This window comes from Scyliorhinus torazame, chromosome 10 (assembly GCF_047496885.1).
Source record: "Scyliorhinus torazame isolate Kashiwa2021f chromosome 10, sScyTor2.1, whole genome shotgun sequence".
Lineage (NCBI taxonomy): Eukaryota > Metazoa > Chordata > Chondrichthyes > Carcharhiniformes > Scyliorhinidae > Scyliorhinus > Scyliorhinus torazame.
Window position 1 is genome coordinate 240,836,825 of NC_092716.1, and position 22,445 is coordinate 240,859,269.

Here is a 22,445-nt window from a genome sequence, read left to right on the forward strand (position 1 = left end):
AGACGCCGCCTGCATGGAAGGCCCCAGGCCTCGCAAACCGTTCCCCATGTCTGACACCGTCGCACCCATTGCCTCCACCGCGGACGCCACCCGTGCGTTGTCAGCCTGGGTGGCACGCATGACCGGGACCACTCCTAGCTCCTGGATGCGGGTGGACTCCTCCACCTGCGACCGCAGCCGCCGCAAGCCACCCGTCACCCTATTCGCTCGTCTCCGTGTCGGTGGTTGCATTGGATCTATGTGTGGGTGTGGTAACTGCAGGAACCCGGGATCCATCTGGGCAGCAGATGTTCGCTTGGCCTGGGCTGCCCTCCGACCGCCCGGTCCCTCTGCTGCTCCTACCTCCACCTGCTGTACCGGGACGGCTGTGTTGTGCGCACCAGTGAGTGTACCCGACGCCTCATCACTAAAGTGCCCAACCGTGGTGAGTGTTTCTGCGATGGTGGAGGGTGTTGGTGACAGCAGTGGCGTTGTGTCGTGCTCTTCGTCCCACTCTGAGTCCATGGCACTTTGGGGTGGGGGTTCGTCTCCACCCATCCACTCTGAGTCACTGTCCGGTATTTCGTCTGCCCGGGTAGGGGTGTCCTGGGTAGTGCTGTCCCGGGTAGTGCTGTCCCGGGTAGTGCTGTCCCGGGTAGTGCTGTCCCGGGTAGGGGTGTCCTGGGTAGTGCTGTCCCGGGTAGGGGTGTCCTGGGTAGTGGTGTCCCGGGTAGGGGTGTCTGGATAGTGGTGTCCTGGGTAGTGGTGTCCTGGCTCGGATGTGACGGGTGCCCCCCTCATCGCTGGGTGGTCGCTCCCGCACGTGACGGGGGTGTCGTCTCCCTGTTGCTCCAGGTCTCTCCGTCTCCCGTGGTGTGCGAGGGGCATCCTGCGGGCGTCGCATGCTGGAGGGTCCGGGTCTCTCCGTCCCCCGTGGTCTCCGAGGGGCATCCTGCGGGCGTCGCATGCTGGAGGGTCCGGGTCTCTCCGTCTCCCGTGGTCTCCGAGGGGCATCCTGCGGGCGGTGTGCATCTGCGGGGATGGGTGCCTGGACGTTTGGTCCTGCGATACACAATGAAGCATGCATGGTTAGACATCAGGCAGTGATCAGGTGATACGGGGGAGGGGGATATAGGGGAGGGGGGATATGGGGACGGGCTGTTGGTGGCTCACTTGCTCGTGGGCCCCCGACCTCTGCATCAGCAACCTCCCGGTCCTCAGGTCCGCTAGCCAGTTCCAGGGCCCTTTCCTCATGTACGGTCAGTGGCCTCTCATCAGCGGGCCCTCCTCCAGTCCTCACATGCTCCCTATTGTTGTGTGCGCGCTTCTCCTGTGGGGGGGGCGGTGGTGGCAGGGGTAAAAGGCAACAGTGTTAGGCAGGTATATGAATGCACGCCATCGGTTGCGCGTGCATTGCAGAGGTTAAGGTTAGGGCTGGATTCACTTGGGGATATTGGGGAGGGGTGGATATGGGGGAGGGGGGATATGGGGGAGGGGGGATATGGGGGATATGGGGGAGGGGGGATATGGGGAGGGGGGATATGGGGAGGGGGGATATGGGGAGGGGGGATATGGGGGAGGGGGGATATGGGGGATATGGGGAGGGGGGATATGGGGGAGGGGGGATATGGGGGAGGGGGGATATGGGGGATATGGGGGAGGGGGATATGGGGGAGGGGGGGATATGGGGAGGGGGGTATGGGGGAGGGGGGATATGGGGGAGGGGGGATATGGAGGAGGGGGGATATGGGGGAGGGGGGATATGGGGGAGGGGGGGTATGGGGGAGGGGGGGAAATGGGGGAGGGGGGGATATGGGGGAGGGGGGATATGGGGGATATGGGGAGGGGGGATATGGGGGAGGGGGATATGGGGGACGGGGGATATGGGGGAGGGGGGATATGGGGAGGGGGATATGGGGGAGGGGGGATATAGGGGATATGGGGGAGGGGGGATATGGGTTAGGGGGGTATGGGGGAGGGGGGATATGTGGGAGGGGGGATATGGGGGAGGGGGATATGGGGGAGGGGGGATATGGGGGAGGGGGGATATGGGGGAGGGGGGATATGGGGGATATGAGGGAGGGGGGATATGGGGAGGGGGGATATGGGGGAGGGGGTATGGGGGAGGGAGGGATATGGGTGAGGGGGGATATGGGGGAGGGGGGATATGGGGGATATGGGGGAGGGAGGATATGTGGGAGGGGGGATATGGGGGAGGGGGGATATGGGGGAGGGGGGATATGGGGGATATGGGGAGGGGGGATATGGGGGAGGGGGGATATGGGGGAGGGGGGATATGGGGAGGGGGGATATGGGGAGGGGGATGTGGGGAGGGGGGATATGGGGGAGGGGGGATATGGGGGAGGGGGGATATGGGGAGGCTCACCCTGCCTGCTCTGACGAGGTCGTTCACCTTCTTGTGGCACTGGGTGCCTGTCCGTGGTGTCAGGGCCACAGCGGTGACGGCCTCTGCCACTACCCTCCACAGACGCCGGCTGTGGCGTGGGGCAACTCTGCGGCCGTGCCCGGGATACAGGGCGTCCCTCCTCTGCTCCACCGCGTCCAGGAGCGCCTCCACATCGCGTGACTCGAACCTCGGGGCTGAGCGACGGCCAGCCATCCAGTCGGGTGTTGCGGTCGGGTGTTGCGGTCGGGTGGGGGGGAGCTGCGCGGCCTTATGAGCCGTCACGCCGTGCAGCGCGTATGACGCTGCACTGCGTGAACCACTGCGCAAGCGCGGATCCCGTCACGTCGCTGCTAGCCCATTTCGGGCCGGAGACTATCAGCCCATTTTTATGACGTGACGCAAGTGGGATTTGCGCCGTTTTTTGCGCCGATCGGCGGACTTTCCGCCGATAACGGAGAATTTCGCCCCAGAAGCCTAATGTCAGACATCTTAGTTACGTGTCTGCTTTCCTGTTCGTGCTCGCAGGAGGTCTCTTGTCATGGTGTGTTGCACTCGTCTATCTTACGCCATCCGCGCATATCCACTGCAGCTCGTCTGCAGCCCCTCTGTGACGTCTGTCATCCAACTAACCCGTGGTCAAGCCCTCTTTCTGCTGCCCTCCATGTTACCCTCTAGAAGAGATCGCTGTAGCTTCTTAGCTCTTGATCAAATGAACGAAGTACCGACATTCATGCCTTGTTCTCGCAATTTCAAGCACCTCTTCATTTGCCTTATGATGTGGTATTTTAATCATGTGTCTTACCATCCTGTGGTCATTTTAAAGTCATACTGCAGTCAAACCTCAGGAAGTCTGTTGTTCGTAGCTCAGATAGAGCCAGACTTTCCGTCACTGAGAGTATCTACTGTTGCCTTATGTGGGAACAGGTCATGTGCAGGCCACACCACCAGAGATTGGACACCTGGGGCGGGCTCAGGTGGCCTGGCAAACAGTCATCAACTGGACCATTGGCTGCTGGGAATCCCCTCCCGAGACCTCATTGGCTGGAAGCCAGAGAAGTTTCTGGAAAAGCGAGTGGAGGAGGATAAAAGTAGACATCTCAGAGCAGAAGACGCAGAAGGCAAGCAAAGACTCGAAGCAAAGTCTCCAAGCAAAGTCTCCAAGCAAAGTCTCCAAGCAAAGACTCCAAGTAAAGTCATTGACCCTGACCAGACCTGAAGAAAGCAAGCAAGCAAGCAACAGCCAGCGAGAATCACCTTTGCAAGCAATGTAGCACAGTGGTTAGCACAGTTGCTTCACAGCCCCAGGATCACAGGTTCGATTCCCGGCTTGGGTCACTGTCTGTGCGGAGTCTGCACATTCTCCCCGTGTCTGCGTGGGTTTCCTCCGGGTACTCCGGTTTCTTCCCACAGTCCAAAGATATGCAGGTTAGGTGGATTGGCCATGCTAAATTGCCCTTAGTGTCCAAAAAAGTTAGGTGCGATTACAGGGATAAGGTGGAGGCGTGGGCTTAGGTAAGGTGCTCTTTCCAAAGGCCAGTGCAGACTCGATGGGTCGAATAGCCTCCTTCTGTACTGTAAAGTCTATGATCTATGATCAAAGAGGAACCAGAGAGACTCAGGATCGGATCTACAACTTACCAAATACACCTTTGAGGGTAATATAGTTGAATTCTGGGTGTTTCTTGTACGTATAGTGGGTAATTTACGGGTTAACTATATTTAATAAAGTGGTTGCATTATATCCTTGTCCGTACTCTGTTCGACTCATAAATAAAGACATCTGGGTAAACTTTAATTAAGGAGCTGGCTGAAGTATCTGAATTGGACAGATACAACAATCCACATGTTGTGTGAACAAGTTGTGCTGTATCTCACCCAAACTGTCACAGATTCTCAGCCACAGAACACACATTATTGCATTGTCAACACCAGAGATGACTTCAGCGCAAAGCTTTTACTCAATATAGCTGAGCGCAACACGACTGGAAATGTTTATGATTTTATTCAACTGAAGTGATATCATAGTCACAGCTGGCTGGGTTGTTGGAGCTATGGATTCGGTTTTCCCCTATGTCCGAGAAAAAGTGATATTATCAGCTCAAACTCAATGGAGACATTTGTCTTCATTGAAACACGTCACCACTTATTAGGTAGTCTCATTATTGAAGTTCACAGTGTGGTAAGAGGAATGTCATACACATAGAATCCCGGCAGTATAGAAGGAGGTCATTCAGCACATAGGGTCAGCACCGACCACCCAAAAAAGCAGCCTACCGAGGCCCGCTCCCCCGTCCTATCCTCGTAAACCTGTAACCCCATCTAACCTTTGGACACGAAGGGGAAATGTAACATAGCCAATCCAACTAACTTACACATGTTTGGACTGAGGTAGGAAACCGGAGCACCCGGAAGAAACCCACGCTGACATGAGGAGCACGTGCAAACTCCACACAGTCACCCGAGGCCAGACTCGAACCCGCGTCCCTGGCACTGTGAGGCAGCAGTGCTAACCACTGTGCCAATGTGCCACCCTTGCATAGGTTCCTGTTTATATTCAAGATAGTGCTCCAGAGTTATCCCCCAAATATGCCAATAGTAACAATTTATATTTATGTAGCACCTTTCAGGCTTAGGGCCTACGAGGCTGAAGGCATGGTCACCAATAGTAGAGAGATTAAAGTCAACGATTTGAAGAGCAGGATTCTCAAGAGCACAGAATTAGGGGAGTGCAGTAAGCTCGGAGGAACTGGAGGAGATACCAGAGAGCACCAGATCATAGAGGGGTTTGAAAACAAAGATGAGAATTTTAATATTGAGGTATTGTTTAATGAGAACACAGAATCTGCCAATGAGCACAGGAGCTGACGGTTGAAAATGGTTTGTGTGAGCTAAGACACAGGGGGCTGTTTTGGATCAGGTCATGTTTATTGGTGGGGGGTTGTTGTTGGGGAGGTCAGTGGTGGGGGGAGAATGTGGGAAGTTGGCAAGGGGTGTATTTCAATAATGTATCAGAGGTTTAAAGGCATGAATGAGAATCGCAAAGCAGACGAGCTGAGGCAGGGTGAGAAACGGACATTGTTATGGGAGTGGAAATAAACTGTGGATTCTCCGCCCTCCGCTGCCAGTAGTGGGGTTCCCGATGCACCGGAGAACCGGGCGTCTGGGGTAAAATAGAGCACCGATCCGTTTGTGATGCCCTGGCCCCCGCTGGTGGTGGGATCGGGGTGCCAGCGGGAAGATGCAAATGGGTCATTAGGCCTCAGCGGGCAGGGCACCAGAACACTGGGCCTATGTGAATCTTTGGTCCTTGGGACTGGGAATCACGTGGGCGGAGATCACTACTGGTATTTACCCTGACGTGGAGGACCTCACCCTGGGCCAAGGGAGTAACCCCTGAAGGGAATTGCCCCCAAAGTCCATTCGAGGGTCACCCTTCACCCCCACAATGCCAGACCTGCCCACTGCACCCCCACCAGAGACCCCAAAATAGAATGACCACAATTTGCCAGGTATGCTCTAATTAGGTGGACCCCCCCACTGAAACTCTATCATTAGGGAGGCCTCCGAGAGACTCCCTAAATAAAGGGATCCCCACAAAGACTCCCTAATTAGGGAGACACCTCAGAGACCCCCTAAATAAAGGGACTGCGGATGTCATGGCAACTCCCAGGGAACCATGCATACACGAGCAGGATATGCTTTAGATGGTGACACACTAACTGCACATTGACAGAATGGAAGCCTTGCGGCTGCTGCTGGGGAGCCCATATAATCACAGGGTTCAGTACATTGCACTCTTGGAAACTCTGAGACAGCTGCAAAGTCTGTGAATGTCTTACCCTGGCTATCCTCATCCAGAGCAAAGTTCACATAATGATGGGCCCTCCTGTAAAGGGCATCAGTCACCTCCTGAATGCAGTGATGTGCTGTCGACTGTGAAATGTTTCACAGGTCCTCGGTTGATCCCCAGAATGACGCAGTGGCAAAGAAACTGAGTGCTGCCATCACCTCGAGGGCCACTGACAGGAGGAAGCCTCCAAACTCACGGGGCAGCAGATTTTCTCATAGCATGAGGCATATGTGGTGGATGTGATCACTGGGCAATCGCAGCCTTGCCCTCCACAGCCTCTCACTTCATAGAATCAGAGAATGTACAGTGCAGAAGGAGGCCATTTGGCCCATCGAGTCTGCACCGGCTCCTGGAAGGAGCACCCCACTCAAGCTCACACCTCCACCCTGTCCCCATAACACAACCCCACCTAACCTTTGTTGGACGCAGGGCAATTTAGCGTGGCCAATCCACCTAACCCGCACATCTTTGGACTGTGGGACTGTTTGGACTCTGAACATCCAGAGGAAACGCACGCAGGCACGGGGAGAACGTGCAGACTCCGCACAGACAGTGCCCCAAACCGGGAATCGAACCTGGAACCCTGGAGCTGTGAAGCAAAGTGTTAACCACTGTGCTACCGTGCCGTCCACTTGTGTAGAAAGGAGACTCACGCACGATAGACCCCCGTTGTAGCAAGTCGCCTCCGCTGCCTGGGTCTCTGGTCCTCAGCCTCCTGCTGGTGCCTGGGGGGGCGTGTCCCCAGGCAGTGCCTCCTGCTGGAGCTGCGATGACGCCTTTCCCTCCTTCACCTCCCACATCAAATGAGGATTCATAGAAAATCTGCCTGTACCACTGGATCCATTCTCACTTTGCCTCCTCTCTGGAAAGATATATTGAAGACCAGATTGGTCAAAGGGTGCTGGAAAGAAAGGCGTGATCGAGAGGCCTGTGGGAGGAGTGGTGTGGACAAGACTTGGCATTGTAGATTGCGTTGTTCCTCCTGCTACCTTACCCTGGGGCTCTAGCACATCCATAGATGTGAGCCATTCCACAGGTGTGACATCTGGAGCCCAGTGGGGGATGAGGCCTGTTGAATTTCACCTTTGAACAAATACGGCTCGAAACTCCATCTTTGAATAGGTATAAGTGAGATTTCAGTTGCTCATGGCGAATGAATAGAATCCATCTGGCCACTGATGAACGACACTAATTGTTACCCCCCGACTACTTCACTGATGGGATGGCAGAATTGATTTAGCTATGCCCCCTTCACAGTAGCCTTCACTCCCCAAGGCTACATTCCTGCCTCCCACGATGTAGCGTTTCAAACTTTGATGTGAGGCTATTGAATTGCGTCGATCCCCTTAAAAATGCAAAATTAAAAATCTGGCTTGCTGTTGCTTTCTAGGCAATCGGGTGTGTGTGTCCTGTGTAATTGACCTGCACCTTGGGCGGCACAGTGGCGCAGCAGTTAGCACTGCTGCCTCACAGCACTGAGGACCCAGGCTCGATCCCGGCCCCGGGTCACTGTCCGTGTGGAGTTTGCGCATTCTCCCTGTGTCTGCGTGGGTCTCACCCCCACAACCCAAAAAGATGTGTAGGGTAGGTGGATTGGCCACGTTAAATTGCCCCTTGATTGGAAAAAAAAATTTGGTACTGTAAATTTATTTTTAAAAAGTAATTGACTTGGACCCTATCCGCTGCAGCAGCACCAACAGGTGAGTATGTGTCCCAAGAACGAGCCTCAGAGCTCATCTGAGACTTCATGTGGACCTGTCCCCACCCAATCTGGTGGCCGTTGTCACTGTGACTTACGCCCCATGAGAGCTTCACATATTCTCCTCTATTTTGTTTTCCCTACCTGGTGTCTGCAGATGCCTCCTGTTACCTTCACCAGATCCTCTGCAGCCCGGTACAGAATCTGCCACACCCAGGGCCTTCGGCTGCAGGACAGCCCTGCGCACCAAGCTGTAGATTCTTCCTATGAAGCAACAGCCCTTGCCTCTCCCTGGACCTGGGATACTCCATGCTCCCAATGATTGCTCCTGCTGCATGCTCGCTACTCTTCTGCATTGCGGATAGCACAATTGCTTCACAGCTCCAGGGTCCCAGGTTCGATTCCGGCTTGGGTCACTGTCTGCGCGGAGTCTACACATCCTCCCCGTGTCTGCGTGGGTTTCCTCCGGGTGCTCCGGTTTCCTCCCACAGTCCAAAGATGTGCAGGTTAGGTGGATTGGCCATGCAAAATTGCCCTTAGTGTCCAAAATTGCCCATAGTGTTGGGTGGGGTTGCTGGGTTATGGGGATAGGGTGGAGGTGTGGACCTTGGGTAGGTTGCTCTTTCCAAGAGCCGGTGCAGACTCGATGGGCCGAATGGCCTCCTTCTGCACTGTAAATTCTATGAAAAATTCTATGAAAGTCTCCTATCTCTGATTTCAGACTGCGAGGTCACACAGCCCCTGGATTGCCTGTTATCTTTGACTGCTTTCCATTTCACAGCAGGAATGTCTTCCCTCTCTAACTCCTGTCTGCCAGCACCAAAACTTGCAGGAGACATGACATAGTTCTCGTTTCTCAAGAGGTCTATGGACAACAGTAACCTTCACAAAGCACTGAAGCCCCAACCAGTTTAGTACTCGTGTGAACCATCCCTAATGTACCACACTCACAGGAACCCACCACATAATCTGCAGTCTGTGTGCATCACCTTTCAATAATACATGTGCTGTTCCTGAGACCCTCTTGTTTGACTGCCTGCCCTGCAACCTTGGTGCCCCACACACGAGGGACAATGGGTCCAGCAGCACGGTGCTGGGTATGAAGACCAGCTCGGAGATGGAGACAGGAGCCAGATTGCCCCGGCAGAGTGTGGTGCACAGCAGATCGGGAGCAGCGCAGTACCGTGGCAGAAAGGATTTGTTGCTCTCATCGCAAAGTCGCTTGTGAACCGGGTTGGGGGGGTGGGGGGGCACCTTGTCCATCCTGTCCTTTATCAATCGAGATTTAGACCCACGTAATTTTCTGCTGGTGTGACACAAGATTGGAAGGGCTGACGGGACTCCGGCAGTCAGCTGCTCTAATGAGCTTTCATTAGATGCAAATGGCATTCCCGTCACGAGCTAGTGGGAAGACCGGCCTGCCATTAACCCAGAATTGCAGCATGATTTTACGCGGCTGGATTTCTGATCTTTTGGCTCCCACTAGATTTTGCCATTATTCTATTTCCTCTTATTGCAAGATCCCAACATCCTGTGGCCATTTTTCTCGGTGAGGGCCTTATTTTCTTCAAAGACTTTAGCTTGTTTGAAAGCTGGATGTTCTTTCCCATAATTCTTCTACCTCAGTGTTATAACCCACACGAGACCTACGGGATGGACCAATTACCCTCCCTGTGAGCGTCATTGAATAAGATGTTGAGGGGTGGGGGTCCATCAGCGGAGCTAGTGGACTCTAGCATAAAAGCCGACCCGGGTGAGAGTCGAGTATGGGTAGCCCCGACTGGGACCTGAAGCGTACGGTGCATGTAATGTGACGGCTTAGGAAATTGGATTGAGGATATGGTGGGAAAGTTAGGGTTTCACAGCCTGAGGGTAAAACTGCTGGTACTGAGTCAGAGGTAAACTCCCCCACCTGGCTTGAGTTACATTGTCCCATTCAGACTTAAACTTGTTGATGGGAATACACAGGATATCCCTGTTCAGCCAGGGTGATTCACTCAAGATCCACTGTCCACGCTTGTCTGACCAGCCATTAGCCCAATACGGAGCCTGATGGCCTCTTTCAGCCGTAAATTGGAGGTTAGTTGCATATTTATATCATGGCTCTGTTCTTTTACATGAACGGGAGTGGGTAATCAAAAGTCCTGATAGCGATGATGAGTTCAAGTCTGGACATGCCTGGACAAGACCATCTTTGACAGGCTGAGCAGAGTTCAGAGAGATAAAAGAATCCTTTTCGAACAGGTGGGAGCATAAGGATTTGGAGAACAATTGGGACCATGAAAATACTGCCACAGAGACAGGCTTTTAGAGAGGGTCTGAAAGAGCCTCAGTACCAGCAGGAAGATGTTCTGTCATGCAAGTATTATTCTTGCCAGTCTGTGTAAGTGGAGTTGAGTGCTGTCCACTTTATGTGCTGTTTAATGGGAAATCGTGTGTTAGGGATACCTGTAATCTGTTCTTGTTAGGTTTGAAGTTTAAACATTTAAATATTATTTTTCCTTTGTCATAATGAAGTTTTGTTTGTGAAAATAACCAAGCCCTATTTCATATGCAATCCCCCTGGAGCGAATCGGTCTTTCCGTACAGTCATTAAAAAAAAATTAAATGTTGTGGTTCTGGGTCCAGTATCTTAGCCACTGTTGGGATCTGGTCTGGCATCTGTAACAATAGTTTACTTGTAATAAACCTGTTTTCTTGGTGCCTCTCATCTGGATTCCTCCGTGATCACCAAACTTTGCATCAATTTATACTGTGTCCTATTTCTACATTTTTCTACCTCACTATAGAACTAAACTGCCAAGTGAGGTGGTTGAGGCAGATACATTAGCGACCTTTAAAACTTATCTGGAGAGGCACATGAACAGATGGCATATAGAAGGATACAGGTGGTTGATCTTGATAGGACACGTGATCGGCGCAAGCTTGGAGGGCCGAAGGGCCTGTCCCTGTGCTATATTGTTCTATGTTATTTGTTTCTTTGCAAAGGGCACTTAATAGAACAAAGAATAAAGAAAAATACAGCACAGGAACAGGCCCTTCGGCCCTCCAAGCCTGTGCCGACCATGCTGCCCGCCTGAACTAAAATCTTCGACACTTCCTGGTCCATATCCCTCTATTCCCATCCTATTCATGTATTTGTCAAGATGCCCCTTAAACATCACTGTCGTCCTTGCTTCCACCACCTCCTCCAGCAGCGAGTTCCAGGCACCCACTACCCTCTGGGTAAAAAACCTTGCCCCTCGCACCTTAAACCTATGCCCCCCCCCCCCCCCCCCCCCCCCCCAGTAATTGACCCCTCTACCCTGGGAAAAAGTCTCTGGCTACCCACTCTGTCTATGCCCCTCATAATTTTGTAGACCTCTATCAGGTCACCCCTCAACCTCCGTCGTTCCAGTGAGAACAAACGGAGTTTATTCAACCTCCCATCATAGCTCATGCCCTCCATACCAGGCAACATCCTGGTAAATTTCTTCTGCACCCTCTCTAAAGCTTCCACATCCTTCTGGTAGTGTGGCGACCAGAATTGGACACTATACTCCAAGTGTGGCCTAACTAAGGTTCTATACAGCTGCAACATGACTTGCCAATTTTTATACTCAATGCCCCAGCCAATGAAGGCCAGCATGCCGTATGCCATCTTGACTACCTTCTCCACCTGTGTTGCCCCTTTCAGTGACCCGTGATCTGCACACCTAGATCTTTCTGACTGTCAATACTCTTGAGGGTTCTACCATTCACTGTATTCCCTGCCTGTACTTGACCTTCCAAAATGCATTACCTCACATTTGTCCAGATTAAACTCCATCTGCCATCTCTCCACCCAAGTCTCCAAACCATCTAAATCCTGCCGTATCCTCTGACAGTCCTCATCTCTATCCACAATTCCACCAACCTTTGTGTCGTCTGCAAATTTGCTAATCAGACCAGTTACATTTTCCTCCAAATCATTTATATATACTACGAACAGCAAAGGTCCCAGCACTGATCCCTGAGGAACACCACTAGTCACAGCCCTCCAATCAGAAAAGCACCCTTCCATTGCTACTTTCTGCCTTCTATGATCTAGCCAGTTCTGTATACATCTTGCCAGCTCACCTCTGATCCCGTGTGACTTCACCTTTTGTACCAGTCTGCCGTGAGGGACCTTGTCAAAGGCCTTACTGAAGTCCATATAGACAACATCCACTGACCTACCTGCATCAATCATTTTTGTGACCTCCTCGAAAAACTCTATCAATTAGTGAGACACGACCTCCCCTTCACAAAACCGTGCTGCCTCTCGCTAATACGTCCACTTGCTTCCAAATGGGAGTAGATCCTGTCTCGAAGAATTCTCTCCAATAATTTCCCTACCACTGACATAAGGCTCACCGGATTGTAGTTCCCTGGATTATCCTTGCTACCCTTCTGAAATAAAGGAACAACAGTGGCTCAATGAACTCAAGAGTTCAATGTTAAAAACTGTGCAGGCTGCTAAGGAAGTAATAAAAACAAATTACTGGGGATGCTGGAATCTGAAACCAAAAGAGAAAATGCTGGAAAATCTCAGCAGGTCTGGCAGCATCTGTAGGGAGAGAAAAGAGCGAACGTTTCAAATCCAGATGACCCTTTGTCAAAGCTGACAAAATATCCCTAACGTGATTAGTTTTCCAAACAAGAATTACATTTTTTTACAGTGGGAATTTTATTATATAGACTTGTAAAGAAATGTCCACTTTGAGTGCAAAATCAGCGACGTGCGTTGCTCCGTTCTTGCTTCCAAGATACTTGAGTATGTGCACAAACTCTTCCGTCTGTCATTCAGAATCCTTTGTGGCAGAGCTAATGATTAATTCAATAACATCACAATTCACGTGCCAAGGTAATATAACATGACGACGCAATGTATTCACAGACCGAGTGTGACAGGACAACTGAGGCCAGAATGCCAGGAATCAATTTTGTTTTTGCGAGAACATAAAGATCAGCACAATGCTTCAAGACAAACATCTACTTGCCAAAGCAGACTGTGAAACAGCACCTTTGGAAACTCCAGCGTAGATTCACAGCCTTCAAGACTGCCAAGGTCTTTTTTTCCCCCTTCCTAACATCAACACTCATCCATCCATCATCAGTACTGGCCTCAGAATTAACGTTTAACCAAATACTTCCCTATGATATCTCGAGACAGCAGAAACAGAAAAGTTTCATCCATTCCACTCTTAAATGATAAAATTGGTAAGAATTCAGTGAGTTTCCATTTTAAAAAAAATTGATTTGCTGCTCGGTGTGGCGAAATTTACTTACGGATTTCATGTCCGTTTTGATTTTTATTGTGATGGATTATGGGCATGTACGCGCGTCACATTTTCTGGGGATTTATTGGTTGAATTTCCCTGCCAGGGCCCAGCTTTCTTTGTTGCTGTGTTATCAGGCTTGTCAGTACCAGCTCATCCACTGGTCTGGTAGGTGAGAAGCGACATTATGGGATGGGAGAGGTGGCTACCTTCAACACATAATTGAGAGTGTTTGTCGCTTCTTTTATGAGTAAGGTACCTCACTGTTCTTTGATTTCCAGAACTCGTGGAGCAATTGTTTTTTTCTTCATGAAATGAAACATTTAAATTCAAGTTCTATTGAGCTGAAATGATACATATTGAAGGAGTGTGAACAGACACAGTTACCGCTTGATGGACCAGAGAACAAAATCATAGGCTGTATTTTACCAGCCCTCTAGGAGGGTCCTGGGATGTGGGAGGGTTGGTAAACTGGTGAGGGGAGGCAGGGTGTGGTCTGCTCCAGGTCAAACAAACCACGGACATGTGAATTTGGAGCAGGAATTGGCCATTGGGGTTGCACGGTGGCACAGTGGTTAGCACTGCTGCTTCACAGCACCAGGGACCTGTGTTCAACGTCGGTTTTGGGACGCTGCCTGTGTGGAGTCTGCACGTTCTCCCCGTGTGTGCGTGGGTTTCCTCCGGGTGCTCCGGTTTCCTCCCACAGTCCGAAGATGTGCAGGTTAGGTGGATTGGCCATGCTAAAATTGCCCCTTGAGTTTCCAGGGATTTGCAGGTTAGGTGCAGTTACGGGGATGCGGTGGGGGAGTGGGCCAAGGCCGGGTGCTCTTTCAGAGGGTCGGTGAAGGCTCAAAGGGCCAAATGGCCTCCTTCTGCACTGTGGGGATTCTATGAACACGATCTAACGGCCGTGTCCCGCCGGAATCAGAGCGGGACGCAGCCGTTAGATCCTGGGAGACGTCTTCCCCCCCCAGGATTCCCAATGGCCATTACTCCTCACGAGGTCTCGCACAGCTGAGTGTGTTTAAGAACCCACTTAGCCATGCTGCCACCAGATCGAACGGCCACCCGGCATCGACCAGCCTCTCCAAGGAAACCCCAGCTGGGCACCGTTCACTGACCCCCACAACTAGGAACCAAGTTGAACAGTACCTGAGGGGGTCTCCCGGGTGATTGAGGCCCCAAGAGCTTTGGATTCCGGGCCATGTGGAACCCTGGCATTGCTGGTGCCACACGGGCACTGTGGAACTGCCAGACTGGCACCATGGCAGTGCCAGCTGGGTGCCAGAGTGGCACTGCCAGGCTGGCAGGGGTTGCAGGCTGGCATTGTGCCCATGCAGGGGAGAGGGCACGGAGTGCCGTGTCCGCGTGAGGTGGGATAAGAGAGGGGGGGCTCGAGAATCCTCTTATAGGTGAGTTTGGACATTGGGAGTGGTGCGGGGCTGGCCTTGGGGGGTTGGGAGATTGGGGCACCATTTACAAATGGTGTCCTGATCTCTTCCTGCACTGAGGAGCTCCAGTCGCCGAAGCTGCTCAGAGCAGGAAAGGACGCTAAGTGCGGGCTCTGGGGGGGCATGAAAAAAAACCTGAGTGTCATTAGGTAACAGGATTTTTCTGGTGCTACAAGTGCCAGGAACGACCCTGATTGGATTGGATTGGATTGGATTTGTTTATTGTCACGTGTACCGAGGTACAGTGAAAAGTATTTTTCTGCGAGCAGCTCAACAGATCATTAAGTACATGAGAAGAAAAGGGAATAAAAGAAAATACATAATAGGGCAACACAACATATACAATGTAACTATAAAAGCACTGGCATTGGATGAAGCACACAGGGTGTAGTGTTAATAAGGTCAGTCCATAAGAGGGTCATTTAGGAGTCTGGTGACAGTGGGGAAGAAGCTGTTTTTGAGTCTGTTCGTGTGTGTTCTCAGACTTCTGTATCTCCTGCCTGATGGAAGAAGTTGGAAGAGTGAGTAAGCCGGGTGGGAGGGATCTTTGATTATACTGCCCGCTTTCCCCAGGCAGCGGGAGGTGTAGATGGAGTCAATGGATGGGAGGCAGGTTCGTGTGATGGACTGGGCGGTGTTCACGACTCTCTGAAGTTTCTTGCAGTCGAGGGCCGAGCAGTTGCCATACCAGACTGTGATGTAGCCTGATAGGATGCTTTCTATGGTGCATCTGTAAAAGTTGGTAAGAGTCAATGTGGACATGCCGAATTTCCTTAGTTTCCTGAGGAAGTATAGGCGCTGTTGTGCTTTCTTGGTGGTAGCGTCAACGTGGGTGGACCAGGACAGATTTTTGGAGATGTGTACCCCATGGAATTTGAAACTGTTAACCATCTCCACCTCGGCCCCGTTGATGCTGACAGGGGTGTGTACAGTACTTTGCTTCCTGAAGTCAATTACCAGCTCTTTAGTTTTGCTGGCATTGAGGGAGAGGTTGTTGTCACTACACCACTCCACTGGGTTCTCTATCTCCCTCCTGTATTCGGACACATCGTTATTCGAGATCTGGCCCACTATGGTCGTATCAGCAACAAACTTGTAGATGGAGTTGGAACCAAGTTTTGCCACGCAGTCGTGTGTGTACAGGGAGTAGAGTAGGGGGCTAAGTACGCAGCCTTGCGGGGCGCCGGTGTTGAGGACTATTGTGGAGGAGGTGTTGTTGTTCATTCTTACTGATTGTGGTCTGTTGGTCAGAAAATCGAGGATCCAGTTGCAGAGTGGGGAGCCAAGTCCTAGATTTTGGAGCTTTGTCCACCCTGGCCTTAAATGAGATTACCTCACCTCTCACCACCACCTTTAGAGCCTCCCAGACAACTGCCTTCGACACCTCACCCGTACAGTTTGTCATAATATACACCAGTATATCATGGTGCAGATACACACACACTGATGGACACACAGCAAGACCAATCAACACACACAACACCGCAGCCAATCACCAGTTAGAGCACACTCACTATAAAGACAGGGGGCATCAGAGTTCCCGCTCATTCGGGATGCAGCCTCCTACAAGGACAGAGCTTACAGCTTACAGCACAGATCCTCACCATGTGCTGAGTGCATAGACTGGTTCGGACAGGCATAGGTCTTTAGTTTAATCTAACATCGTGTTAACCCACAGTGAAAGTATGTTCAACAGTTTCTAACTTAATAAAATAGTGTTGCACTATTTTAAGTGTTGGTAGCCTGTATGTGTTCCACGGATCCAGAGCACCCAACACATCATGATACCAGGAGTTGAGGGATATTAGAACCTCTTAGACCTACCTGCAAGTGATCTGCCTTCCACCAGCATACAGTCATCCTGCAAAATGGACAGCGTCTGCCCGCTGCCACCGCTCCGCATCACCGGTAACCTGGGGGCCAACTGGAAGATATTCAAACAACGCTTCCAGCTCTACCTGGAAGCCACAGACCAGTAAGATGCCTCGGACACCAAGAAGATTGGTCTCTTCCTATCCACGGCCGGGGAACATGCCATCCACATTTTCAATTCTCTCACCTTTGCTGATGATGAAGATAAATCAAAATTCAAGACGGTCCTACTCAAGTTTGACACTCACTGCAACATAGAGGTGAATGAAAGTTTTGAGCACTATGTATTCCAACAGCGTTTGCAGGGTAAGGATGAACCTTTCCAGTCCTTTCTCACCCACCTCCGCATCCTTGCACAGTCCTGTAATTATGGGCCCACCTCCGACTCCATGATACGCGACCAGATCGTTTTCGGTGTTCAGTCGGACCCCCTGCGCCAGCAGCTCCTCAAGATAAAGCAGCTCACCCTAGCGATTGCCATTGAGATCTGCGTGCGACACGAACACGCCACTAGTCGGTATTCCCACATCCAAGCGGCTGAAATGGCGCGGTAAGGTCCCCACGATGCAGAATGGGTCCAAGCAATCGAGCAACTCCAGGGCCTCAGCCTGGATGAGGGCGGCCATTTTGCGTGCTTTTCATGGACTTCCGCGCTTGTGCGCACCGAACGAGGGGACAGCGACGTCAACAAACGTACTGCGCAGGCGCGCACCACGTGCGTCCGCACCGCACATGCGCGGTGGCGCAGCAAACGTACTGACACTACAACGTGCGGCAACTGTGGCTCCGCCCACTTAAAGTGGCAATGCCCTGCCAAATCCCAACAATGCCTGAGATGTGGCAAACATGGCCACTATGCTGCTTTATGCAGATCAACTCGGCCTGCCAACTCTCGTCACTCCGGCTAGCCTCGCAGGAATGTCCGGGCCATTCAACCCACGGTCACCGCGTCCGATGCGGACCTGCTACCCGATATTGACACCGAGGACCCGAAGGCGCCTTTTCAAGTCAGTATCATTACAAAAAACAGGGTGTCCCCGAAGCAAAGAATCCAGCCTCTATCGGTATACAGCATCGATCCAGACGATGAGTGGTGTGCCACCCTTACGGTCAACCGGACCCAAATACGATTCCGCCTGTACACTGGTGCCTCCGCCAATCTCATTGCGCGGTCTGACCTCCAAAGCCTTCGTGTCAAACCAGCCATCCTTCCATCAGCCTGCCAGCTATTAGATTATAATGGCAATGCCATTGCTGCCAGCGGCTCATGCCAACTTGAAGTGACGCACAAGTCACGCACAGCCATCCTTCCCTTTGAAATCGTGGGCTCCTCGAAAGCCTCCCTGCTTGGCGCGCAGGCATGCAAGCTGTTGAACCTAGTTCAGAGAGTTCACTCTGTCTCTCCTGCTGACGCGTCTGCCTTTCAGGACACCGACTTCAGGGCGCCGCTCGACGCCATTATCAACCAATACCACAAAGTCTTCGAGGGCATGGGCACGCTCCTGTACACCTACAAGATCTTATTAAAACAGAATGCCATGCCTGTGGTGCGCGCACCTCGCAGTGTCCCAGCACCCCTTAAGGACCGCCTCAAACAACAGCTGCTGGACCTCCAGGACCAAGGAGTGATTTCCAAAGTCACGGAACTGACCGACTGGGTCAGTTCCATGGTATGTGGAAAAAAGCCTTCCGGCGTATTGAGAATTTGCATTGATCCCAAGGATCTAAATCGCAATATTATGAGAGAGCACTATCCAATTCCCAAGCACGAAGAGCTCACATGTGAGATGGCTCGCACCAAGCTCTTCACCAAACTCAACGCCTCAAAAGGATTCTGGCAAATCCAGCTCAACAAATCCAGCAGGAAACTTTGCACATTTAATACCCTCTTTGGCAGATATTGTTACAACAGGATGCCGTTCGGGATCATATCTGCATCAGAAGTGTTCCATAGGATTATGGAACAAATGATGGAAGGCATTGAAGGTGTCCGCGTCTATGACGATGACATAATCATTTGGTCCACCACCCCGCAGGAGCATGTTAGTCGCCTCCAGCGTGCATTCAGACGTATACATGAGCATGGCCTCCGCCTCAACAGGGCCAAATGCTCTTTTGGTCAGACGGAACTCAAGTTCCTCGGGGACCACATCTCCCAATTGGGTGTGCAGCCGGATGCGGACAAGGTAGCTGCCATCACAGCTATGAAAACACCAGAGGACAAGAAGGCGGTCCTCCGATTTCTGGGTGGCCTGTATGTGTTCCACGGATCCAGAGCACCCAACACATCTCAGTTGAAACCTACATATTCCTTAATTATCTTTTCAATTTTGTCACAGAACCCTTGGTCCCCCAAAAGTCCCACATCTAATTCCCACCCCAGCCTGTGTGCTACCCCCTTCTACAGTACCATATCCACCCAATGCGGAGCATGATCTGATACTGCAGTTGCTGAGTATTCCAACCCCTTAGCCCCAGCCAGCAAAGCCTTCCCACCACGAAAAAATCGATCCGCGTGTATACCTTATGGACTGCTGAGAAAAACGAGTACTCCCATTCCCTCGGGTGCAGAAACCTCCAAGGGTCCACACCCCCATTTCCACCATAAGCACCCCCCCCACCCCCCCCGCACTATCAGTTTGTGTGTGTCCAAGTCGGGGATGGCCCCAAACACCTTCTTCGCGAATCTCACATCGTCCCAATTGGGACCGTATACACTTACCAGCGCCACTAACCTTCCCTCCAGCGCCCCTGTCACAATCACATATCTACCCCCCTGATCTGCAACCACATTCTCCATCTGGAAGAGTACTCTATTCCTGACCATTACCGCTACCCCTCGAGCCCTTCCATCAAATCCAGAGTGAAACACCTGACTAACCCAGCCCTTTTTAAGTCTCACCTGGTCCTTTACCCTCAAGTGAGTCTCCTGCAGCATTGCTATATCGGCTTTCAAATTGTTAAGATGCGCAAGCACCCTTGACCTCTTGACCGGACCTTCTAAACCCCTCACGTTCCACGTAACTATCCTAAATGGGGGTCTCTCATCCCCCCCAACCCTTCTTATCCACCACCATCATACCACCGGGCTCTGCCGCATGATCCTGACCTGTCCCTATCCATTATTAACATCGAATCCCTTCCCCCCTCCCAGAATCCCACCTACATTTCCTCTTGAAAAAACATCTCCCTGCATCGATCCCTTCCCGCCCCCTTGCTCGCCTCGTAGTCCCATCAAAACCTGCTAACCAGGCTCCAATGTCCGCAGCCCTCCTCTCACCTCACCTCCGTTCACTAGCCGACTTTAGTTAGCTAGCGCGGGTGGCTCCCCCCACCAAGGTATACCGTCCCCTCCCACCCAGTCCCAGAGAAAAAAACGAAAACTACAATCCAACCCATACAATTCACTGAACAAAGATATAACCGTCACAACACAGAATGCCAATCAACCCAACCAATAACTTGAACTCTGTAACAATGTGAAGTGAAGTAAATTACCGAATCGCACCCCCTTGTACAGGGCCGCCTTCACTCGCCCGAACGCCGCTCGTCTTTTTGCCAACTCTACCGTCAAGTCCTGGTAAATCCGAACTCTAGCACCATCCCACTGCACATCACGCTTCTGCTTCGCCCAGCTCAACATCTTCTCCTTCATGCAGTACTTATGGAAGCAGACAATTACTGCTCTTGGTGGCTCATTCACTTTGGGCTTCGGCCTTATTGACCGAAGAGCTTGGTCCAGCTCGTACCGGGAGGGCTTCTCCCCCACCAACTCCGCCAACCTCTTAGCGAAGTACTCTGTTGGCCTTGGACCCTCTGTCCCTTCGGGCAAGCCCACAATTCTCAGATTGTGCCACCTCGAGCGGTTCTCCAAGTCCTCGAGCTTTGCTCGGTGTCCTCTGTTGACCACCACCACCCTCCGCAGCTCGTCCCCCATCGAGGTGAGCTGGTCGCTGTGCTGCGACACGGCCTCCTCCACTTCTTTCATCTCCTCGCCCTGCTCTCTCACATCGGCCGATGTCTTTGCCACAGCTACCCTCACCGGGGCGATTGCCTCCTCCACCAATGACTTCAATGCGACCGCCATCTCCTTCCTCAAAGCCTCCATGTGCCTCGCAAACTGCTTTTCCAGCTCCACAACCATCACCTCGGTCACCTTTCCACCGTAAGCAGTGCGGCCCCACCATGCGGTCCGGCGTCTGCCATCTTGTCAGCGCTTTTGCTGGTCCTCTCATTCAACAGCGAGCCCACATCTCCTCCCTTCTTCGACGCTGCTTTTCACATCCTTTAACAACTTATTATTTTTCCTTTTTTTTCCCTTTCTCTCCTTCTTCAATTTTTTTTTTAAAAACAGAAAAACTTTCTTCCTTCAAGAGAAAAATAAATAAAAAATGCTTTCCCGCAATCTTTCTTTAAAACGTCTTTCTCTTCTTTTTTGTATTCCTCAAGAATTCCCCTGGGACCGGACTTCAGTCTACTTAAAACATTCTAGGCGGGAGCCACCCTATGTGGAACATCTCCACCACATTGCACCCTGGCTTCAGGCCTGCCGCCTCGTCCACTGTTTGGCTCTGCCCCCGATGCTGCGACCGCCGAGCGCGCTGGGCCCGACGCCTCAGCTCCAGTAGCCCGACACCTGCAGGGTTCCTCGTCGGGTTTCGAACCGGCCCCGCTTTACGCCTGAGACGGCCCTAAAGGCCGTCAACAATCGTGGGGGAGAGCGAAGAATCGGGGGAACCCCCTGTGGTATTATAGGTATTACGGTACCTAAGAGGCTGAAGTACCATTGGTAGAACCTATATGCTTGCTATTGGCTATAGTGTATAATAGCTCCGCCCTGATAGGTGGGGTATAAGAGCCCGTGCCGTCCCAGCAGCCCTCATTCTGTACCTGAGCTGCTGGGGGAAACATCTAGCTTATTAAAGCCTTCAGTTGGACTGCAACCTCGTTTTAGTGGTCATTGATCGTGCATCAATTTAACAAGCTGTATTTTAAGAAGAAAGGATGGAGCTCCGAATCAAGCCGGAGTGTCTGCAACTTAGCCCCCACGCGGCGAACTCAGCGGCAATCTTTAAGCACTGGCTGCCGTGTTTTAAAGGGTATCTCGAGACGGCAAAAAACGCACCCACGGGAGAGCAGAAACTGCACGTCCTGCACTCAAGGGTGAGCCCGGAGATCTACACCCTCATCGAGGAAGTGGAAGACTTTGATGCAGCAGTCGAGCTGATGAAAGGACACTATATTCGCCCGGTAAACCAGGTCTACGCCCAGCATCTGCTTGCAACAAGATGGCAAACCCCTGGGGAATCGTTGGAGGAATTCTACCGCGCATTCCTGGTGCTGGGCAGAAGCTGCGGCTGCCCGCAAGTTTCGGTGAGCGAACACACGGAACTCTTAGTCCGGGATGCTTTCGTGGCAGGTTTGCTTTCATCACAAATCCGCCAGCGCCTGTTAGAGAAAGACACCTTGGGTCTTAGGGAGGCACGTGTCCTTGCAGGCTCCCTGGATGTGGCCTCCAGGAACGTCCGCGCCTACGTTCCCAACCGCGCGGCAGCCCCCTGGGCAGCGTGGAACCCCGCAGCGGCCGACCCAGAGACGTCCCCCATTCCCCCGCAGGCCTGCGCTGCAAGGCCCCAAGGGGCCCCGCTGCTACTTTTGCGGGCAGGCCAAGCACCCCCGCCAGCATTGCCCGGCCCGCGCATCCACCTGCAGGGGATGCGGCAAAAAGGGCCATTTCGTGGGGGTATGTCAGGCTCGAGCGGTGGCTGCGGTCTCCAGTGGCGAATCCGGACTGCCACCACTAACTTCTCCACGGGCCCCATGTGGCCAGTGGTCGCCGCCACCCCCATATCCCAGGGCCACGTGCGGATCCCGGGCGCCGCCATCTTGTTCCATGGACGCCATGCTT